Here is a 14,088-nt window from a genome sequence, read left to right as displayed (position 1 = left end):
GCTCAGAAAGGTCAAGCAACCTAGATGAGGTCATACAGCTCTGTAAATGACAAAGCTGGGAAGAGAATGTGTGGTAGCTAAGAAGGTCCAGGATCTTGTATTGATACCCAGGGTTCTTTTTTTTTTTTTCTTTTAAGATTTTATTTATTTATGGGGCGCCTGGGTGGCTCAGTAGTTAAGCGTCTGACTTCGGCTCAGGTTGTGATCCCAGGGTCCTGGGATCGAGCCCCACATTGGGCTCCCTGCTCCACAGGAGGCCTGCTTCTCCCTCTCCCACTCCCCCTGCTTGTGTTCCCTCTCTCGCTGTCTCTCTCTCTGTCAAATAAATAAAATCTTTAAAAAAAAAAGACCTTTCCAGCAACAGAGTATACCCTGCTGATTTTAAAATCTTTAAAAAAAAAGATTTTATTTATAAATAAATAAGGAGGGATAGAGGGAGCACGAGCAGTGCAGGGGGGAGGGGGGCAAAGCTGAGGTGAGCAGAGAGCCTGACTTGGGGCTCAATCCCAGGACCCTGGGATCATGACCTGAGCCGAAGGCAGATGCTTAATCTACTGAGCCATGCAGGTGCCCCTCACAGGGTTCTTTTACACAAGATCCAGCCACCCACACTTTCCTCTTCAGCTTACTGGGTAGAGTGGTACCAAGTTTTTGGACAGAGGAGGAAGGGCAAAAAAGACAGGAATGTTGGATAGCAAGATTGAGTGCGTAAAGAGGAGGCCATAGGAGGAACTTCAGCAGGGTATACTCTGTTGCTGGAAAGGTCTTTACAAACTAAACATCCAGTTCCCAACACGACCTCTCCCGAGTGTCCTGCGTAGGCCCTACTGGGAGTCCTATCCTCCAGTCTCTTCACCTCCTGGAATAAGGGGAGGTGACTCACTCTAAATTTTTCCCCAGAATTGACATCCTGCCTGGTAGCCCCATCTGGGAGAGGCTTGGGCCCGAGTAATCCAACTTGGTCCAGCAGAAGGATCAATAAGCATTGTAAAGCCAAGGGAGCAATGTCGGGGCTGGTGGGGGCTGGTGAGAGGCTGGTGACCTGCCCGCACCCCTTTGATATAGAGTCTTTTGCTCCCTTCCTGCCAGGGTATCCCTGCACTGCCCCTGGGAATGGGAGCTCTAACTTAGCCTTCCTGGGGCACTCAGCTGGGGGCAGTGCTGGGCCCTGGAGATACTTAATTCTTACGGACTTGTTGACTACATGAGACTGCTGGGCTCCCTGCTCCGCAGGAGGCCTGCTTCTCCCTCTCCCACTCCCCCTGCTTGTGTTCCCTCTCGCTGTCTCTCTCTCTGTCAAATAAATAAAATCTTTTAAAAAAAAAAGATTTTATTTATTTATAAATAAGGAGGGATAGAGGGAGCATGAGCAGTGCGGGGGGGGGGGGAGGGAGGCAAATTCAGCAGGGTATACTCTGCTTGCTCCACCCTCTGCCCAGCCCAAAGGAAAGCTGATTTGCACTGTCAGCCAATCTGAGTCCAGCTGGAACGGGCTAGACTACAAAATGGCCCCAGGGAATAGTGTGCTAGAAACGTTCTAGGTAGGTCTGAGCCATCCCTAGAGGAGCAGAGGGAGCCCTGGATCCACTTGGTGGATACCCAGGACAGCACGGAACAGAAGATGGGAATAAGGAGGGATAGAGGCCAGAATGGGACCCAGAGGGGCTTAAAAAGCAACCTAGCTTCTGTTTTCTACAATATTTATTTAATCTTCTAAATTTGGTTTAGTGGTCATTCACTGTTAGACTCAATCTATAGAAAAAGCATCAAAGATCATTTTATTTACAAAATAGAATGTCTATTAACACTATAAAATTTGTACAACGGAAGTAAGATCATGTCACTCCTTTTCCTGCAATCCACCAGAACCTTCTCATCTCTGTCTGAGTAAAGCGAAAGTCAGCGAGGCAGCCTATGAGACCTGCCTGCTACTTTCTGACCTCAGCACCCATGCTCTCCACCCTCCCTCCCCTGGCTCCAGCCACACTCCTTGCCATTCCTCCATGAGGCCTTCCTCAGGGCCTTTGCTTATGCTGTTCTCTGCCTGGACCGTTCTCCCTCAGATCCTCACATGGTACATCTCCTCACTTCCCTCAGCTCTTTGTTCAGATATCACCTTCTCAGTGATGTCTTCCCAGACCGCCCTGTTTAACACTGCAACCCCCCTCCCCACAGACACACAAACACATAGACACACACACTCAGTCATGCTCATGCACACAACATCCCCTCTCCTGCTTGATTTCTCTCTATAGCACATGCCACCATCTAAAATTCTTAATATTTTTCTCATTTATTATTTATCTCCTCTACTAGAATGTAAGCTCTGTGGCAGCAAGGAATTTTATCCTGTTTTCTTCACCCTTGTGTCTCCAGCACTGAGAATGTTGCCTGGTGCACAGTAGGGCCTCGGTAAATAATTGTTGAATGAGGGAACAGAATGGTAACGGAACTGATGAACAGTGGGAACTGGAAAAGGAGAATGTAGTAGTTTCCCCTTCATCATAAATGTACCACGCTAATGCAAGATGTTAATAATGGGGGAAATTTATGGGGTGGGGAGAGATACATGGGAACTCTGTACTATCTGATCGATTTTTCTGGAAATGCAAACCTGGTCTAAAAATCAAGTCTGTGGGCACCTGGGTGGCTCAGTTGGCTAAGCGTCTGCCTTCAGTTCAGGTCGTGATCCCGGGGTTCTGGGATCGAGTCCCATATCCTGCTCTCTGCTCAGTGGGGAGTCTGCTCTTTCCTTATCCCTCTACGCCTCCCCCAGCTTGTGCTCTCTCTCGCTCACTCTCTCTGTCAAATAAATAAATAAAAATTTTTTAATAAATAAAAAAAGTCGGTTACTTAAAAAAAAGAAGTAGTTAACAGTAGCTCCTCTGGGGAAGGATGAGGAGAGAAGATCAAGACTTTTACTTTTTCATTGTTCATCATTCTGTACTGCTTGATTTTTATTTATTTATTTTTTCTTACCATCTGCATGTTTTGCTTCTCTTAAAAATCCAGTTAAATGCACAATACATAAATGTTCATACACGGTGGAGTAGTTAACCATAACGAAACAGACCTATAGATTTTTTTTAAGATTTTATTTATTTATTTGACAGAGAGAGACACAGTGAGAGAGGGAACACAAGCAGGGGGAGTGGGAGAGGGAGAAGCAGGCTTCCCGAGGAGCAGGGAGCCCTATGCGGGGCTCAGTCCCAGGACCCTGGGGATCATGACCTGAGCCGAAGGCAGACGCCTAATGACTGAGCCACCCAGGCGCCCCGGTATCTATAGATCTTAATAGAGAGAGATGTCTCTAAAATACATTGTTTTGTAGGGCAGACATTTCAGTACAATGAGTGTCATAAGATGTAGAATTTGATCCCAAATGAGCAAAAGTTTGTGCCTCTCTGTTGTACAGGTTATATCTGGAAGGATTCCCACCAATATGTTACCTATGGAACCTCCAGGATGTGGATCGCCAGCATGAACATACTTGTTACTGTATAAGCATGTTTCTACAGGCGTTCCCTGTTTTATTGTACTTCGCAAATATTGTGCTTTTTACAAATGGAAGGTTTGTGGCCGCCCTGCTTTGAGCAGATCTGTCCAACAGCCTTTCCTTTTTGTTGTTGTTGTTGTTGTTTTTAAAGATTTTATTTATTTATTTGAGAGAGAGAATGAGAGACAGAGAGCACATGAGAGGGAAGAGGGTCAGAGGGAGAAGCAGACCCCCCGCTGAGCAGGGAGCCCGATGTGGGACTCGATCCCGGGACTCCAGGATCATGACCTGAGCCGAAGGCAGTCGCTTAACCAACTGAGCCACCCAGGCGCCCCTCAACAGCCTTTCCTTACTCTGTGTTTCTATGTCACATTTTGGTAATTCTCACAACATTTCAAACTTTTTCATTATTATTATATTTGTTATGCTGTTCTGTGATCAGGGATTATAACTCAAGTGAAAGCTCAGGCCGTGGGTAGTATTTTTTAGCAATGAAGTATTTTTTAATTAAGGTATATGTGGGCGCCTGGGTGGCTCAGTTGGTTAAGCGACTGCCTTCGGCTCAGGTCATGATCCTGGAGTCCCGGGATCGAGTCCCGCATCAGGCTCCCTGCTCGGCAGGGAGCCTGCTTCTCCCTCTGGCCCTCCCCCCTCTCATGTGCTCTCTGTCTCTCTCATTCTCTCTGTCTCAAATAAATAAATAAAATCTTTAAAAAAAAAAAAAAAATTAAGGTATATGTACAGGGTCTTCTTAGACATAATGTTATTGCACACTTACTAGACTACAGTATAGTGTAAACATAACTTTTATATGCGCTGGGAAACCAAAAAATTCATTTGACTCGCTTTATTGCAATATTTGCTTTATTGCAGTGGTCTGGAACCGAGCCCACATTATCTCCAAGGTATGCTTATATATGGTTTGCATGTCACACGCATGTATTACACCTATTTTTAAAAAATAAACACATATGTGGGACATAATATTTGTAAAAATTAAACAAAAACCTGGGGCCAGCTTGAAAGCAAGGGCCAATTTGGAGACTTAAATGGCAGTCCTCTGGCCACAAGATTTCCCCAGGGTGGGCAGTGCAGAACCTTCTGGAGGGCGGTGTACAAACCCCACAGCAGAGCAGTCCCTGGGGCTGAGTGGGCAGCCTCTCCTATATCTGTGGTTCCCTCACCCATTCCCCTCCCTGGAAAACACAGAAACAGGCAACTTTCCCCATAGACCCCTGGGCACCTGTCCCAGTGTCCCCTGGCAACTGGAATGGAAGGCTCATCTAGGCTGCCTGGGTTTGACCCCAGTAAGGAAGAGGTGGTGTGGTGTAGACCAGTGCTTCTCAGGTTCTAATGGGCAAACAGATCACCTGGGGATCTTGTAAATGCAAATTCTGATGCAGTAGGTCTGGAACAGAATCTGAGATTGTGCATTTCTAGAAGCTTCCGTGTCACATTGATGCTGCTAGTCCTTGGAACATACTTGAATATCCAGGGTCTAGAGCAGTGGTTCTCCAAAAGTGTGGAGCATCACCTGGGAACTTGTTAGAAATGCAAGTTCTCGGGTCCATTCCAGACCTACCAGAAATTCTGGGTTTGGGACCCAGCAATCTGTGTTTTATTGAGCCTTCCCCATGATTCTGATGCATCTGAAAGTGTGGGAATGCTATGTGTCAAGGAAGGAGCACTCAGCCAGGAAACAAGGTGCCTGTATTATAGCCCTAGCTCCGGGACACCTTGAACAGGTCACTTCTCTCTCATCTTGTACATCCTGTCTAGCTTGTATTAGATTTGCAAGAAAGCCTGGCTAGGGGGAGCCTGGGTGGCTCGGGCGTTAAGCATCTGCCTCCGGCTCAGGTCATGATCCTGGGGTCCTGGAATCAAGCCCCGAATTGGGCTCCCTGCTCAGCTGGGAGTCTGCTTCTCCCTCTCCCTCTGCCTGCTGCCCCCCCCCCGCCCCCGCTTGTGCTTTCTCTCTCTGTCATATAAATAAATAAATTCATTAAAAAAAAGAAAGAAAGAAAGAAAGAAAGCCTGGCTAGTGTGGGCGGGGGAGGAGGGGGGAGGTGGTGGGAGCGCGATAAGGAACTCTATCTGTTGTCTTCTCTTTAGGTAAGACCAGAGCATTCCCACTTAGTCCTCAACCTCCACAGTCCCAGATTCATGGGGTCAGGTAGCTCCTGCCCTCCAGTCCACAGGTCCCTCCCTGCCCTCCTCTCCCTCAGAGACCCACCCCCCACCCCCCCACCCCTGCTGACCTGTCACTCAGACTTCTCCTGACCTGCCCGCACCCCTTTGATGTAGAGTCCTTTGTTCTAGAGCTTTGGGGTTTCCTCGGATCTCTGTTTCTCTAAAGGGAAACAAGAAATAACTGATCAAGACTTCAAGCCTAATGATTTGGGTTTTATGGGCACCATTGCAACAGACCTCAGTGGGCCACAACCCTGCAGCTGACCCGCCCAGGCTTGCTCCTGGGCCTGGCTCTCTCGGTGGAAATCCCCTCCCACGCTCAGCCCTTTAACCACTTTCTAGCCCAATAACTTTCCTGATTCACCAGGGATCCCTTTTGTCTTGAGAGTGCCCACTGTCCCCTCTCTGTTGGGGCTGAGTCTGGGCTTGAAGGCATTTGATCCCAGCTTGGGTCTGGCAGAGACTGGACTTGTGGACCTGGGGATTAGGTTGGGGCCTGCCAAATTTTCCCTTTTCCCATGTCGTTCTGGAATCTGGATGCCCATGTTGGAGGAGCAAAGGGGCTGCCCTGGCATGACCCTCGTCCTCGGGAACAATGGGCCGAAGGGAAGGACAGCAGAAAAAGATTGGCTGATGCCCAGGGATCTAGTGGCTTTAACCAACCCACCAGTAATAGGTGGGCAAACCTGCACGCATCGATTGCTTTCTATTCCATAGCTTGCTTTCTCTGTTCTTTTAACACAAATCATGCGTTTTAAGTGCAATTAATACTTGAATGCATTTTTGTTGCAAAAAAATTCAAAACACAGAAAGTATCTTTTCATCCCCCTTCCAGTGCCTCCCCCCAGCCCCCATAGACAACAGTTCCCCAGTAAGGGTTGAGCCAGACATTTGTCTTTACTTCACACACATTTGCACCCAAAATATTTTAAAGCAGTGTTCTCATCAGCCATGGGAGGGGCTGGCTGGACAATTCATAGGTCCCCTTCCAGCTCTGACATTTTCTGCATTTGTGGGTGGCTCTTCCCTCTCCTAAAGAGCAACCATTCATGGGATCTTGTTATAATTATGCCGCGGGTGTGGGGAGGTGGGGGAATGCATAGAAGAAGAAAGGATGGAGGGAAAGATAACAGTGGCAACAATAGTTCCTTCTGGGACAGGGGATTATAGATAATTTTTTTTCCTGCTTGCCCTTGATTTTCAAATGTTTCATAGTGAGTGGTTGTGAATTTTCATGAGTATCACTTTCATAATTGAGAAGTTCCTATATAGTGCCATTGTCAAGATCAGGCAGGAAGGCAATGAGTTGTCCCGCCTGGGACTGGGGTCAAGAAGAAATTAACCAATGGCTCAAGGCAGAAGTGTGGAGGGAAGCTCACGGTATATTCGTGAATGTAATCTACAGGGAGATTCATGGAAAGGAACATCAGAGTAAGTCCTATCAGGTGTAAATTAAGTGTTCTACAAGCCACACCCTGGGCTAGGCACTAGGGACACAGTGGTGAATTGGTAGATCATAGCTCTCTTCTTACTGGGGACTGGCAAAACAGGGGGAGGTGGGGCTCACATCCTTAGGGAACCCCCTCCTACCTTCGGCAAGAGGATGTTCCCTCCTATTGAAGAGGATCTCGGAGGTAGGCATCAGTTCGGTGACAGGCCCAAATCCTGACTTTGTAGAAACACGATCCCCCAGTACTGGACACAGCCTACCTAAGGTGTTATCCCCACATCACAGCTGACAGCTGATGTCGGTATGTGTATTAGTCAGGATGGGCTAGGTTATGCTGCACTAACAAATCCCCCCCCCCCCCCAAATCCCAAAGGCGTAACACAGCAAAGCTTATCCGTTCATACCATGTGTCCTACCAAAGCTGGCGGGGGAGGTTCTCCTGGCTGTGGTACTAACAGGTCCAGATTGATAGAAGCTCTATCTTGATACAAACGTATCATCTGCAGATGGGTTCAATGATAGTACCTACCTCTCGGGGCTACTGCGAGGATTAGATGAATGAACACATTTAAGGTCTTCCAATAAGCTATGGCACACAGTAAATACAAGAGATGGGAAAATGATACTTTCTGTCACAGGGAAAAGGGCTATGATAACATGCTCAGTGGGTCATAAAGAGTTCTGCCCACAAGTGACACAAATTATTCCTCATCTTAATTTAGAGGCCAGAGCAAGCCACGTGGCCACATCTAACCTCAAGAGGGGAGAAATGTAACCCTCCCATGTGCCCAGAAGATGGGCAATATCTGGGAAGGGCAATGTGGCCACCATAGGACCAGTTGGTGTCCCCAGAAGACAGGGTCATGAGGCAGGGTGTCCAGGACGTCCCTTCACTCCTTGATTAGAGAGAATCAACCCCCTTAGCCCAGGACCAAGCCCTTGAACCCTCTGGAGGAGTCAAGTTGAGGTTGACAGAGTGGAAATGTAAAAGGCTCGGGGCAGATGCTTCAGAAAAGGCACCAAGGGCCTGTCTGGGCATGAAAAATGTCCACTAAGGGCTTTATTTACCATAATCTCCTTCCTGAATTTTCATGGCCTTTTGGGCGAGTCTTCCTAGGCCCATAAACTTAGAACATCAGAGTTGGGTGGGTCCCCTAGAACCTGGCTGCTCAAGTGTGGTCCCAGGATCAGCAGCATCAGCACCACCTTCCCCTGGGAGCTTGTGAGAGATGCTGGATTTCAGGCCCCACCCCAAACTACTGAATTATAATCTGCGTTTTAACAAGATCCCCAGGAGATTCCTATGCACATTAAAGCCTGAGAAGTACTTCTCTAGAATTAATTTAGGCCAACATCTTCATTTCACGGAATGAGAGGTTGACACCCAGAGGGGAGGAGGCTTGGCTCAAAGTGACACAGCTGGTTCTAATGTTGGCTCCACCACTTGCCAATGATTTTGTGTAAGTCACTTAAAAATTCACTGAATCTCAGTATCCTCTTCTGTGATAAAGGGATTATATAACCACTTCACAGTGCTGATGTAGGAATCAAATAAGACAACATCTAGACCAGTGCCGGCACACAGCACACAGTACGTGCTCAGTAAATGCAAGCTACTGCTATGGTCCTAACTCACTGTTCTAACACCACATCGCGTACCTCCTGGCACATGCAGTGTCTTCTAAAGGAAGAAGGAGCAGGGAGTGGGGCATGGACCCAGCTGCCTATGTTTATATCCTGCTTTGCCACTTGACCTTGAGCCCAGGTCCTAAATTGTTCTTTGGTTCTTGGCTTCAGTTAGAACATTCGTAAATGGTTATAATGAAGGCCCCTACTCATAGGGTTATTTTAAGGATTAAATGGAGTAATACATTTAAGGTCTCCAAATAAGCTATGGTACATAGTAAATGCACAAGATGGATGAGTGATCCCTCCAACATGTCCAAAAGAGGAAGTCTAGATTGGATGGAGCCAGGCCCCAGGGACCATAAGGGTCTTTCTCAGAGGGAGCTGCTTCTGCTTTGGCCCCTTGACCTACTGCAAGTCCCTGGTCTGCTTCTCCTGCCCCTGGACAGCCCCCCAACCCCTGGTGCCTCCATCAGGAACGACGGAAAGGCCAGCAATTTTTTGTCCTGGAGACTCACAGCCTCCGGCAGGTGGGGCAACTGTTTTCCAATCTCTGAAGTACTGTCGGCAGGCAGGAGAGGAGTTAGACCGGCTCCGGATGACTCGAGGGGACAGAAATAGGAAGCTTCGGGAAGTCCTTTCTGGTCATTACTACTGTTCAAAGGCAGCTTCAGCTGCCAGGTGGGGCACAGGGCTCACCTGAGAGGTTATCCAAATACCGATTCCAAGCACAGATTCTCAGACCCCACCCAGGCCAGCTGAATCAGAATCTCTAGGGGTGGGGCCAGGAATCTATTTTAAAAGCCTTCTGTAATGATTCTCACCCTTTTGGTGAGCATGGCCTGGGAGTTAGGGGAGGGGAGAGTGGGGGAAGGAGTGAGAATCATCCAGTAGATGAGTTGAGCGATCTCTCTTGATCTTGACCATCTTCCTGCCTTGATGTAGGTCTGGAGAATGTGACCTCATCAGGTTTCTGCCCCCCATGGAGAAAGGATTTCTGTGCCTTTGATTCAGAGATTACTCCCAAAACCTACCAGCAGCTCTCACCCCCTCATCCCTGCATTCCTACCCCATGGCTCCTTCTGTTCCTTCTCCACCCTCAGCCCCGCAGGTGACCCAAACAGGTTGCAAGGGCTGGTGGAGGAGGCAAGCCCCATGGGGCTGGGCTGGCCTGCCCTCCGGAGAAGCAGTTCTTTCCCACATCAGGGCCATCCTGCAGCCAGGGCATTGCTTCTCCTGTGGGTGCTGCGGACGCCTAGCTCAGCGATCACAGAAAGGAGGAAAGAAATACCCCAGGGAACACAAAGATCCTTGCTCCCCCTCTTCCCTTGGTTCAAGTCTACGGTTGGATATACCGCAGGGCCTTTTAGAGTGCCAATCCCGCAGTGGGAAACTATTATCCGGAGTTTGGAGGCCAGCGCCCTCTCGCTGCACAAATCGAGGTACCCCAGGCCAAGGAGGAAAGGAGTTGGGTGTGGGATCCGCAGAAAGGGAACGCCCGCCTTATGCCTCGACCTCACAGCGCCACCTGGTGCCTCCGGGTACAGCCCCAGGGCTGCGCGCGTGGATAGAGGGCCCCCTCCCTGCTGGTGGACTCCGTTTCCCAAGGCGCCTTGGCCTCCGGGGGGGCCCCCCTCCCTTCCCTCGGAGCCCTCCCGCGCCACCCCGTCCTACACTGTCCAGAGGGTGCTTCCGGGCCAGTCACCTCCGCTTACAGCCCTCTGCCTTTACGCAGGTTTCACTCCCAGGAGGTGCGTCCATCCTCTTTCCCCACCATGGGGCTGCTCTGGAAGACCCCTGTCCCAGAGTTTGACAGCTAGTGTCAGAGAGGCTAGCTCAGAAGATGGCCTTGTGCTGGCGTGCCAAACACCCACCTCCAGCAGCCAGAAGGGGGCAGCCTATCTCCAGATTTGGGCCCTAAGGGCTCCCATCCTGGCCATTCCTATAGGTCCCTTCCAGAGGCGACCGTGATCCCAGTCTGTAGAGCCTTCCATCCATCCATCCATCCATCCTCCCCCATACACAAACCCTTCCTGGAGAGCTTCCCGTTGGCAACGTCCTGCTTTGGACCTAGAGAATTTATCAAGATGAAGGTGACCTGGCCCCCACCCCGGGGAACTCATGGCCTGCAGCAGCATTCTCCTCCAGCTCTTTTACCTGTCACCTTGCACTTACCTAGTGTTCTGCACAATTAATTGGTCTTTACATGTTTAGGTCCCACTCCCAGAATCACGGAGAGGGGTCTGTCAAGGCCACTGTTGAATGTGGTCATCTGGACATTAGGCATACAAGGCCTGTTGTTGTTCAAGTCTCTGCTTCTTGGTGTTTTGTTGGGCATCCCTAGGATGAAGGACACTGCAACCCCTCAGATGAACTCTGTATTTACAGATAAGGTCAACCTTCCGTGGGGCAGGCTGTGGGGGTCTGCCACAGACTAAATGTTTGTGTCCCCCTCAAAATTCCTATGTTGAAATCCTAACCCCCAAAGTGAAGTATTAGGAGGTGGAGCCTGTGGGAGGCGGTTAGGTCATGAGGGCGGAGCCTTCGAGAATGGGATTAGCGCCCTTGTTGGAGAAGCCTGAGAGCTCCCTCCTCCTTTCCACCTGTGAAGACCGGGCAGAAAGACCACTAGGAGCCAGGAAGCAACTCTCACCGACATTGACTCTGCCAGCACCTCGATCTTGGACTTCCCAGCCTCCAGAACTACAAGAAATAAATTTCTGTTGTTTATAAGCCACCTGATTCATATTTTGTTGTAGCAGCCTGAACGGACAAAAACAGAAATTGGTACCAAGAAGTGGAGGGCTTCTGTAACACATACCGAAATATGTGGAAGTGGCTTCAAAACTGGGTAATGGATAGAGGCCGGAAGAGTTCTGAAATGTCCCCCAGGAAAACACCTACACTGCTGTGGACATTCTCGTGAGAGCTCAAAAATAAAAAAGGAGAGCTGGAGAAAGCCCCAGTCATCTCAGAGAATAATGACTAATAATTTTGAACACAATGTTGGTAGAAATATGGATGGTAAAGGCCATCATGATAACAAATGAGAAACATGTTAGTGGAACCTGGACAAAAGGTGATCCTCATTATAAAGGGACAACAAACTTGGCTCCATTGTGTTCATATTCTAATGTTTTGTGGAAGGTAGAACTCGTGAACAACGAAGTTGGGTATCTACCTGAGGCGATCTCTAAGCAAAGTGGTGAAGGTGTGCTTGGCTCCTTCTGAGTGCTTACAGTAAAATGCAAGAAGAGAGAAATGACCTAAAGCTTGGACCTGTTAAGCAAAAAGGGAGCATAGCTTAAAGGTTTGGAAAATTCTCAGCCTATCCATATTGCAAAAAATGAAAACATTAAGGGTGTGGCCAAGTGACTTTGTGATAAGATTAGTACGGGACAGCCATATCAACGGAAGCCAAGTGCTATTCAAGACAATGGAAGAATGACCCAGAAGGTGATTCAGGGATCATTAAGGCTGCCATTTCCCTCACAGACCCCCGAGTACAGGGGCTTGGGGGCCATGGCTTCTTCCACCTAGGTTTTAAACAATGGGGCCACCAGGAGCCGTCACGGGGGTGGGCCCTGGCAGAGAGTTGGGGCATAGGCAGCTCCCTGCTGGGCCATGGGAGTGATGTTGCCTCCCCAGTGGGTCCAGAAGACAGGGGATTCTTCTCAAGCTTTAAGGTCTAATGGAATTTGCTTCATTAGGTTTTGCACTTACTTGGGACCCATCATTCCTTTCTTCTCTCCTATTTCTCCCTTTTAGAACGGAAATGTCTATCTGAGGCACCTGGCTGGCTCAGTCCGTAGAACATGCAACTCTTGATCTTGGGGTTGTAAGTTCAAGCCCCATGCTGGGTGTAGAGATTACTTAAAAAAAAAAAAAAAAAAAAAGGAACTGTCTATCCTATGTGTGTCCCACTAATGGAGAATAGCTGGGAAGAAAGACAGGCAGGGACGAGGGGATCCCGCCCTAAGAGGAAACCACCCTTAAACAGATTTTACACCACCCTGGAAGGAGCCCTCCACCCTTTCCCACATAATAGGTAGGTGATAAAAATCTGATTGGGTGACAGGCCCAGGAAGGGGTAATCAGATTAACACAGCCCACCAATGAGCCATAAAAACCCCTAGACCTAAAGGCCAAATCTGCACTTTCTCAGGCCCCCTCCCTCTTTGGGAGCTTCGTACTATCACTCAATAAACTTCGCTTTGCTGCCTACCACTCTTCACCTGGTCTACCTCTTCATTCTTTGAAGCAACATGACCAAGAACTGCGGGCAATAAAGGAAAAAAACAATCCTCTAACACCACCATTGTATTTCAGAAACACAGAACATGTTTTTTCCCAAGTCCATAGCTGGGGAGGAAATTTTCCTGCAATGAATCATACTTGGAGTCTCCCCCGTATCTTCTGTAGATGACGATGAGTGAGGCTTTGGGGTGACTTAAAGTTGATGCTGGAACGAGGTGAGACTTTTGGGGTGATTGGGATGGAATGGATGTATTTTGCATGTGAAAAGGACATGAATTTGGGGGTTCAGGGGCAGAATGCTATGGACTGAATTTGTGTCCCCCCAAAATTTATCTGTTGAAACTTAATCCCCAATGTGATGGCATTGGGAGGTGGGGCTTCTAGGAGGTGATGAGGCCGTAAGGACAAAGACCTCAAGAATGGAATTGGTGCCTTTATAAAAGAGGCTCCAGGGAGCTTCTTTGTCTCTTCAGCCGTGTGAAGACACAGCAGAAAGATGGCTGGCTATGAACCAGGAAGCAGGCCCTTAACAGACACCAAATCTGCCGGCGCCTTGATCTTGGACTTCCCAGCCTCCAGAAATATGAGAAATACATTTCTGTTGTTTATAAGCCACCCAGTCTATGGCATTTTGTTATAGCAGCCAGAATAGACTAAGACAGGGCCCGGACCTCGCCGCATGCTGAGCTAGGCCCCTCCATGCCATCCCTCCTGGGCAGAAGTAAACTTTCTGGATGTGACGTGAGAGTTCCTTTGGCTGAGTTCCCCTCCCACTCTGGGCTTTTCCAGGCTGGAAGAAGTTCTGAGCACAGCTTTGGGGCCTTGCTGAGCCCCTCAAATGCCAAAGCCCACACAGCTTTCACACCCAGATGTGGGAGTGGGGGCTGCCAGACAGGGCAAGGCAGCGGGACTGGGCTGGTTGGGTCATTCCGGGCAGTGCGGTTCAGTTAGAACCGACACTCGAAAGTAAGCAGCCCTTAGAAAAACAGGAACAAACCATATTTATTTCCACCTAACCTCCTGCTAATTTGATGCCTCCAATGAGGTTCCCTCCCAGCCCTGTGGTTCG

This window comes from Neomonachus schauinslandi, chromosome 6, assembly GCF_002201575.2.
Source record: "Neomonachus schauinslandi chromosome 6, ASM220157v2, whole genome shotgun sequence".
Classification (NCBI taxonomy): domain Eukaryota; kingdom Metazoa; phylum Chordata; class Mammalia; order Carnivora; family Phocidae; genus Neomonachus; species Neomonachus schauinslandi.
This window is presented reverse-complemented; position numbering follows the sequence as displayed.